The sequence below is a fragment of the Onychostoma macrolepis genome, unplaced genomic scaffold (genome assembly GCF_012432095.1).
Source record: "Onychostoma macrolepis isolate SWU-2019 unplaced genomic scaffold, ASM1243209v1 Scaffold310, whole genome shotgun sequence".
NCBI classification, from domain to species: Eukaryota; Metazoa; Chordata; class Actinopteri; order Cypriniformes; family Cyprinidae; genus Onychostoma; species Onychostoma macrolepis.
In genome coordinates, this window is record NW_026704832.1 from 1 (window position 1) to 5,988 (window position 5,988).

Sequence of the window (5,988 nt, forward strand, 5' to 3'; positions counted from 1 at the left end):
CGTTATTTGCTCTGCTATTCTTCTAGCGGCAATCCCAAAGGGAAGCACACCGTTCCTGGAGACACTGCAATACCAGGCCGATGCGTGGAGTGGACGGAGCAAGCCCGGCTCCAGCTCCGTGATCAAAAATCAATTTAATATGCAGTCCCGGGTAGGGGCGTATCAGATATTAAACTGATAAGAACAGATACTACACTTGATCTTAGCCAAAAGGCCGAGCGATGGCGCTATGGCCGGCGGGGAGGAAGGCAGAAAGCGGCCACGCCCATCAGGCAGCGGTCAGTCACAGAGACCTGAAAGGCCGGGCGGTAGCACCCTCCCCGCCCGAGGTAAGTCACAGAGACCTGAAACGCGGGGCGGTAGCACCCTCCCGCCTGCGACGGAAATGCGGCATCGCTCCTAACTCCCAAGCGGCTTGTCGTGAGAGCCAAGTGCCTTATGTCATCGGAATCCTTGGCTCGAGCCGAAGGCAGGTCTGGGATCGGCTCGTCGCACTGGCGAGATTTTCGGCTATTTTGGATTTTGTCGAAAACCTACTTTTGCAAACTAGCACCAGGCATTTGGCCCAGTCCGACGGCTCAGAAAGATTCTCTGGAGTCTGACTGTCAATAATCCAGCAGAAAAAGCGGAAATTTCCATTCTCCTTGGCGAGGGACCTCAAAGCGTTCGAAGGTCGTGTGGCGAGGTTGCTAAAATAGCTATAACTCGAGAAAGGAATGAGATCGTTTCACCCAAATCGGCACACCTATGCGGGCCCAATCTGTGGTCAGGCGAAAAAGGCGCTGGCGCTGGCCACTTGGTGGCGCTGCGAGGCGGAAAAAAAAATACTGACATAGAAAGGACAACCAAACAAGCATGAAAACAGCTACAGCTGGGCAACAGTCAGTCTGATCGACTTGAAAAGTGAGGTCTGTGAGAAATTGAAACTAAATGGCCCATCATTGGTGGGGCCGCCTTTTGAAGCGCATAAGCGACTTTGTTTTCCTGCAGCGCAATATGACAGAACCGTTAAAGCTCCGCACAACTCTCTGGATCGCTGACTAGCCAGAACAAAGAAAAGAAGAACAAAGACACAAAAGAAAAACAAAGGCGAAGAAGAACAAAGACACAAAAGCAAAAAGATTTATTTAACCAGCTCTTTCAGGGGAGGCGCGACATGATCCCCACTACCATAAATTATGCAGTCGAGATTCCCACATTTGGGGAATTCGCGGGGTCAACTGCGTCCGGTGCAATGGCGAGCCTCGCCCTGGGTGAACCGCCTTCTTGATCATGGTGTCTCCCCTGCCAGGTAAGTATGAAGACTCAAGCTGCCAGTCAGGGCTACCATTTCCCTCTCGACCATCCTCATCAACGGTGACCCCACCCCTATCAAAGGATTCGGCATTGCCAACCCGATCCGGGGTGCCAACCTCCCTCCCTCCCTCCCTCCCTCCCCTCCTCCCAACCCCTCCCTCCCTCCCTCCCCATCCTCTCATTGAGATCATCAGCTCATTAGTTCTCTCTCCTAACGAGTTGGTGATCTCAATCAGGTATTATATAAGGGAGACATGCAAAATGGCGCCCAGGACTGGAGTGAGCCAATGTTTTAGATGATCCCTTTTTATCAAACAAACCTGACCAATTCCTCTACACTTCCACATATTAGCTCCTGGCATGCATCGGCTAAATGTCCCATTTTGCCGCACTTCTCTTTGGGCATTCCTTGATAGTGAATGTAGCCCGGTTCTCTCCCAACACAATCATTAGTCATTAGACCCTGGAATCCGCTTGGATCTTCCCATTGTTTGATGGGAACTCTCCAAGCGCAATTCAGATACCGTCTTCGTCTACTACCTTGACTGGTTGACTGCGGACCGTGCAAAATCTACCCAGCCATACAGCAATATCATCTCCACTCCACTGATACTGTTAAGTGCTTTGACACAATCTGTATTGTTATAAGCGCTATATGAATAAAGGTGACTTGACTGCTTTGCGAGACCAGGCCTCCGTGGGAGGCGAGGCAAAACCCCTCGTTATTTGCTCTGCTATTCTTCACGGCGGCAATCCCCAAAGGGAAGCACACCGTTCCTGGAGACACTGCAATACCAGGCCGATGCGTGGAGTGGGCGAGCAAGCCCGGCTCCAGCTCCGTGATCCAAAAATCAATTTAATATGCAGTCCCGGGTAGGGGCGTATCAGAATATTAAACTGATAAGAACAGATACTACACTTGATCTTAGCCAAAAGGCCGAGGCGATGGCGCTATGGCGCAGCGGGAGGAAGGCAGAAAGCGGCCACGCCCATCAGGCAGCGGTCAGTCACAGAGACCTGAAAGGCCGGGGCGGTAGCACCCTCCCGCCGAGGTAAGTCACAGAGACCTGAAGCGGGGGACGGTAGCACCCTCCCGCCTGCGACGGAAATGCGGCATCGCTCCTAACTCCCAAGCGGCTTGTCGTGAGAGCCAAGTGCCTTATGTCATCGGAATCCTTGGCTCGAGCGAGAGGCAGGTCTGGGATCGGCTCGTCGCACTGGCGAGATTTTCGGCTATTTTGGATTTTGTCGAAAACCTACTTTTGCAAACTAGCACCAGGCATTTGGCCCAGTCCGGGCTCAGAAAGATTCTCTGGAGTCTGACTGTCAATAATCCAGCAGAAAAAGCGGAAATTTCCATTCTCCTTGGCGAGGGACCTCAAAGCGTTCGAAGGTCGTGTGGCCGAGGTTGCTAAAATAGCTATAACTCGAGAAAGGAATGAGATCGTTTCACCCAAATCGGCACACCTATGTACGGGCCCAATCTGTGGTCAGGCGAAAAAGGCGCTGGCGCTGGCCACTTGGTGGCGCTGCGAGACGGAAAAAAAGAATACTGACATAGAAAGGACAACCAAACAAGCATGAAAACAGCTACAGCTGGGCAACAGTCAGTCTGATCGACTTGAAAAGTGAGGTCTGTGAGAAATTGAAACTAAATGGCCCATCATTGGTGGGGCCGCCTTTTGAAGCGCAAAGCGACTTTGTTTTCACGCGCAATATGACAGAACCGTTAGCTCCGCACAACTCTCTGGATCGCTGACTAGCCAGAACAAAGAAAAGAAGAACAAAGACACAAAAGAAAAACAAAGACGCGAAAGAAGAACAAAGACACAAAAGCAAAAAAAGATTTATTTAACCAGCTCTTTCAGGGGAAGCGCGACATGATCCCCACTACCATAAATTATGCAGTCGAGATTCCCACATTTGGGGAATTCGCAGGGGTCAACTGCGTCCGGTGCAATGGCGAGCCTCGCCCTGGGTGAACCGCCTTCTTGATCATGGTGTCTCCCCTGCCAGGTAAGTATGAAGACTCAAGCTGCCAGTCAGGGCTACCATTTCCCTCTCGACCATCCTCATCAACGGTGACCCCCACCCCTATCAAAGGATTCGGCATTGCCAACCCCGATCCCGGGAATTGCCAACCCCTCCCCTCCCCTCCCCTCCCCTCCCCTCCCCTCCCCCATCCTCTCATTGAGATCATCAGCTCATTAGTTCTCTCTCCTAACGAGTTGGTGATCTCAATCAGGTGTGTTATATAAGGGAGACATGCAAAATGGCGCCCAGGACTGGAATTGAGAGCCAATGTTTTAGATGATCCCTTTTATCAAACAAACCTGACCAATTCCTCTACACTTCCCACATATTAGCTCCTGGCATGCATCGGCTAAATGTCCCATTTGCCGCACTTTCTAATTTGGGCATTCCTTGATAGTGAATGTAGCCCCGGTTCTCTCCCAACACAATCATTAGTCATTAGACCCTGGAATCCGCTTGGATCTTCCCATTGTTTGATGGGAACTCTCCAAGCGCAATTCAGATACCGTCTTCGTCTACTACCTTGACTGGTTGACTGCGGACCGTGCAAAATCTACCCAGCCATACAGCAATATCATCTCCACTCCACTGATACTGTTAAGTGCTTTGACACAATCTGTATTGTTATAAGCGCTATATGAATAAAGGTGACTTGACTGCTTTGCGAGACCAGGCCTCCGTGGGAGGCGAGGCAAGGCCCTCGTTATTTGCTCTGCTATTCTTCTGGCGGCAATCCCCAAAGGGAAGCACACCGTTCCTGGAGACACTGCAATACCAGGCCGATGCGTGGAGTGGACGGAGCAAGCCCGGCTCCAGCTCCGTGATCCAAAAATCAATTTAATATGCAGTCCCGGGTAGGGGCGTATCAGATATTAAACTGATAAGAACAGATACTACACTTGATCTTAGCCAAAAGGCCGAGCGATGGCGCTATGGCGCAGCGGGGAGGAAGGCAGAAACGGCCACGCCCATCCAGGCGCGGTCAGTCACAGAGACCTGAAAGGCCAGGGGCGGTAGCACCCTCCCGCCCGGCGAGGTAAGTCACAGAGACCTGAAGCGCCGGGGGCGGTAGCACCCTCCCGCCTGCGACGGAAAATGCGGCATCGCTCCTAACTCCCAAGCGGCTTGTCGTGAGAGCCAAGTGCCTTATGTCATCGGAATCCTTGGCTCGAGCCGAGCGAGAGGCAGGTCTGGGATCGGCTCGTCGCACTGGCGAGATTTTCGGCTATTTTGGATTTTGTCGAAAACCTACTTTTGCAAACTAGCACCAGGCATTTGGCCCAGTCCGGCCGGCGGCTCAGAAAGATTCTCTGAGTCTGACTGTCAATAATCCAGCAGAAAAAGCGGAAATTTCCATTCTCCTTGGCGAGGGACCTCAAAGCGTTCGAAGGTCGTGTGGCGAGGTTGCTAAAATAGCTATAACTCGAGAAAGGAATGAGATCGTTTCACCCAAATCGGCACACCTATGCGGGCCCAATCTGTGGTCAGGCGAAAAAGGCGCTGGCGCTGGCCACTTGGTGGCGCTGCGAGACGGAAAAAAAAAATACTGACATAGAAAGGACAACCAAACAAGCATGAAAACAGCTACAGCTGGGCAACAGTCAGTCTGATCGACTTGAAAAGTGAGGTCTGTGAGAAATTGAAACTAAATGGCCCATCATTGGTGGGGCCGCCTTTTGAAGCGCATAAGCGACTTTGTTTTCACTGCAGCGCAATATGACAGAACCGTTCGCTCCGCACAACTCTCTGGATCGCTGACTAGCCAGAACAAAGAAAAGAAGAACAAAGACACAAAAGAAAAACAAAGGCGACTCCACAACAGCCCCAGTGGCTTTATGGACACTGGCCTCCTAAGCCAGGGATTGTGAGTTCGAGTCCCATCTGGGGTGACTTACAGCAGAGTGGCGCAGCGGAAGGCGTGCTGGGCCCATAACCCAGAGGTCGATGGATCGAAACCATCCTCTGCTAAGAGGTTTTAACTTTTATACATGCCTAAGACCCCCAAAGGGCAGTATCCACAGTGTGGGAGTGCGTGGTTCTCTCTTAGCAGGCGTTCATCCAGAGACTCTTATCTGATTTTTTTTTAAAGGCCACCTGAATGAGAGGAATGTCAGCTATTCCACAACAGCCCCAGTGGCCTTATGGATAAGACATTGGCCTCCTAAGCCAGGGATTGTGGGTTCAATTCCCTTCTGGGGTGACTTACAGCAGAGTGGCGCAGCGGAAGCGTGCTGGGCCCATAACCCAGAGGTCGATGGATCGAAACCATCCTCTGCTAACAGATTATAACTTTTATACATGCCTAAGACCCCCAAAAGGGTAAGTATCCACAGTGTGGGAGTGTATTCCCAAAAGTGGTTCTCTTAGCAGGCGTTCATCCAGAGGACTCTATCTGTTTTTTTAAAGCTACCTGAGTGAGAGGGCAAGTCAGCTACTCCACAACAGCCCCAGTGACCTAATGGATAAGACACTGGCCTCCTAAGCCAGGGATTGTGGGTTCTAGTCCCATCTGGAGTGATTTACAGCAGAGTGGCGCAGTGGGGCGTGCTGGGCCCATAACCCAGAGGTCGATTGATCAAAACCATCCTCTGCTAAGAGGTTTTAACTTTTATACATGCCTAAGACCCCCAAAGGGCAGTAGTCACAGTGTGGGAGTGC

General features: G+C 51.4%; 6 non-coding genes across 6 annotated transcripts; 1 reads left to right on the forward strand and 5 right to left on the reverse strand.

Annotated features, from left to right (window-relative positions):
• Window positions 1–39: 39 nt before the first annotated feature.
• Window positions 40–223, reverse strand: LOC131535511 (U2 spliceosomal RNA). Its single transcript, XR_009269649.1, has one exon. It is a non-coding gene; the product is annotated as a U2 spliceosomal RNA (small nuclear RNA).
• A 919-nt stretch (window positions 224–1,142) lies between these two features.
• LOC131535508 (U1 spliceosomal RNA) lies at window positions 1,143–1,299 on the reverse strand. Its single transcript, XR_009269646.1, has one exon. It is a non-coding gene; the product is annotated as a U1 spliceosomal RNA (small nuclear RNA).
• Window positions 1,300–2,057: 758 nt separating this feature from the next.
• On the reverse strand, window positions 2,058–2,243 carry LOC131535510 (U2 spliceosomal RNA). The gene has a single exon (XR_009269648.1). It is a non-coding gene; the product is annotated as a U2 spliceosomal RNA (small nuclear RNA).
• Window positions 2,244–3,162: 919 nt separating this feature from the next.
• LOC131535507 (U1 spliceosomal RNA) lies at window positions 3,163–3,320 on the reverse strand. Its single transcript, XR_009269645.1, has one exon. It is a non-coding gene; the product is annotated as a U1 spliceosomal RNA (small nuclear RNA).
• A 751-nt stretch (window positions 3,321–4,071) lies between these two features.
• Window positions 4,072–4,256, reverse strand: LOC131535509 (U2 spliceosomal RNA). The gene has a single exon (XR_009269647.1). It is a non-coding gene; the product is annotated as a U2 spliceosomal RNA (small nuclear RNA).
• A 1,280-nt stretch (window positions 4,257–5,536) lies between these two features.
• trnam-cau (transfer RNA methionine (anticodon CAU)) lies at window positions 5,537–5,608 on the forward strand. Its single transcript has one exon. It is a non-coding gene; the product is annotated as a tRNA-Met (tRNA).
• The last annotated feature ends 380 nt before the right edge of the window (window positions 5,609–5,988 follow it).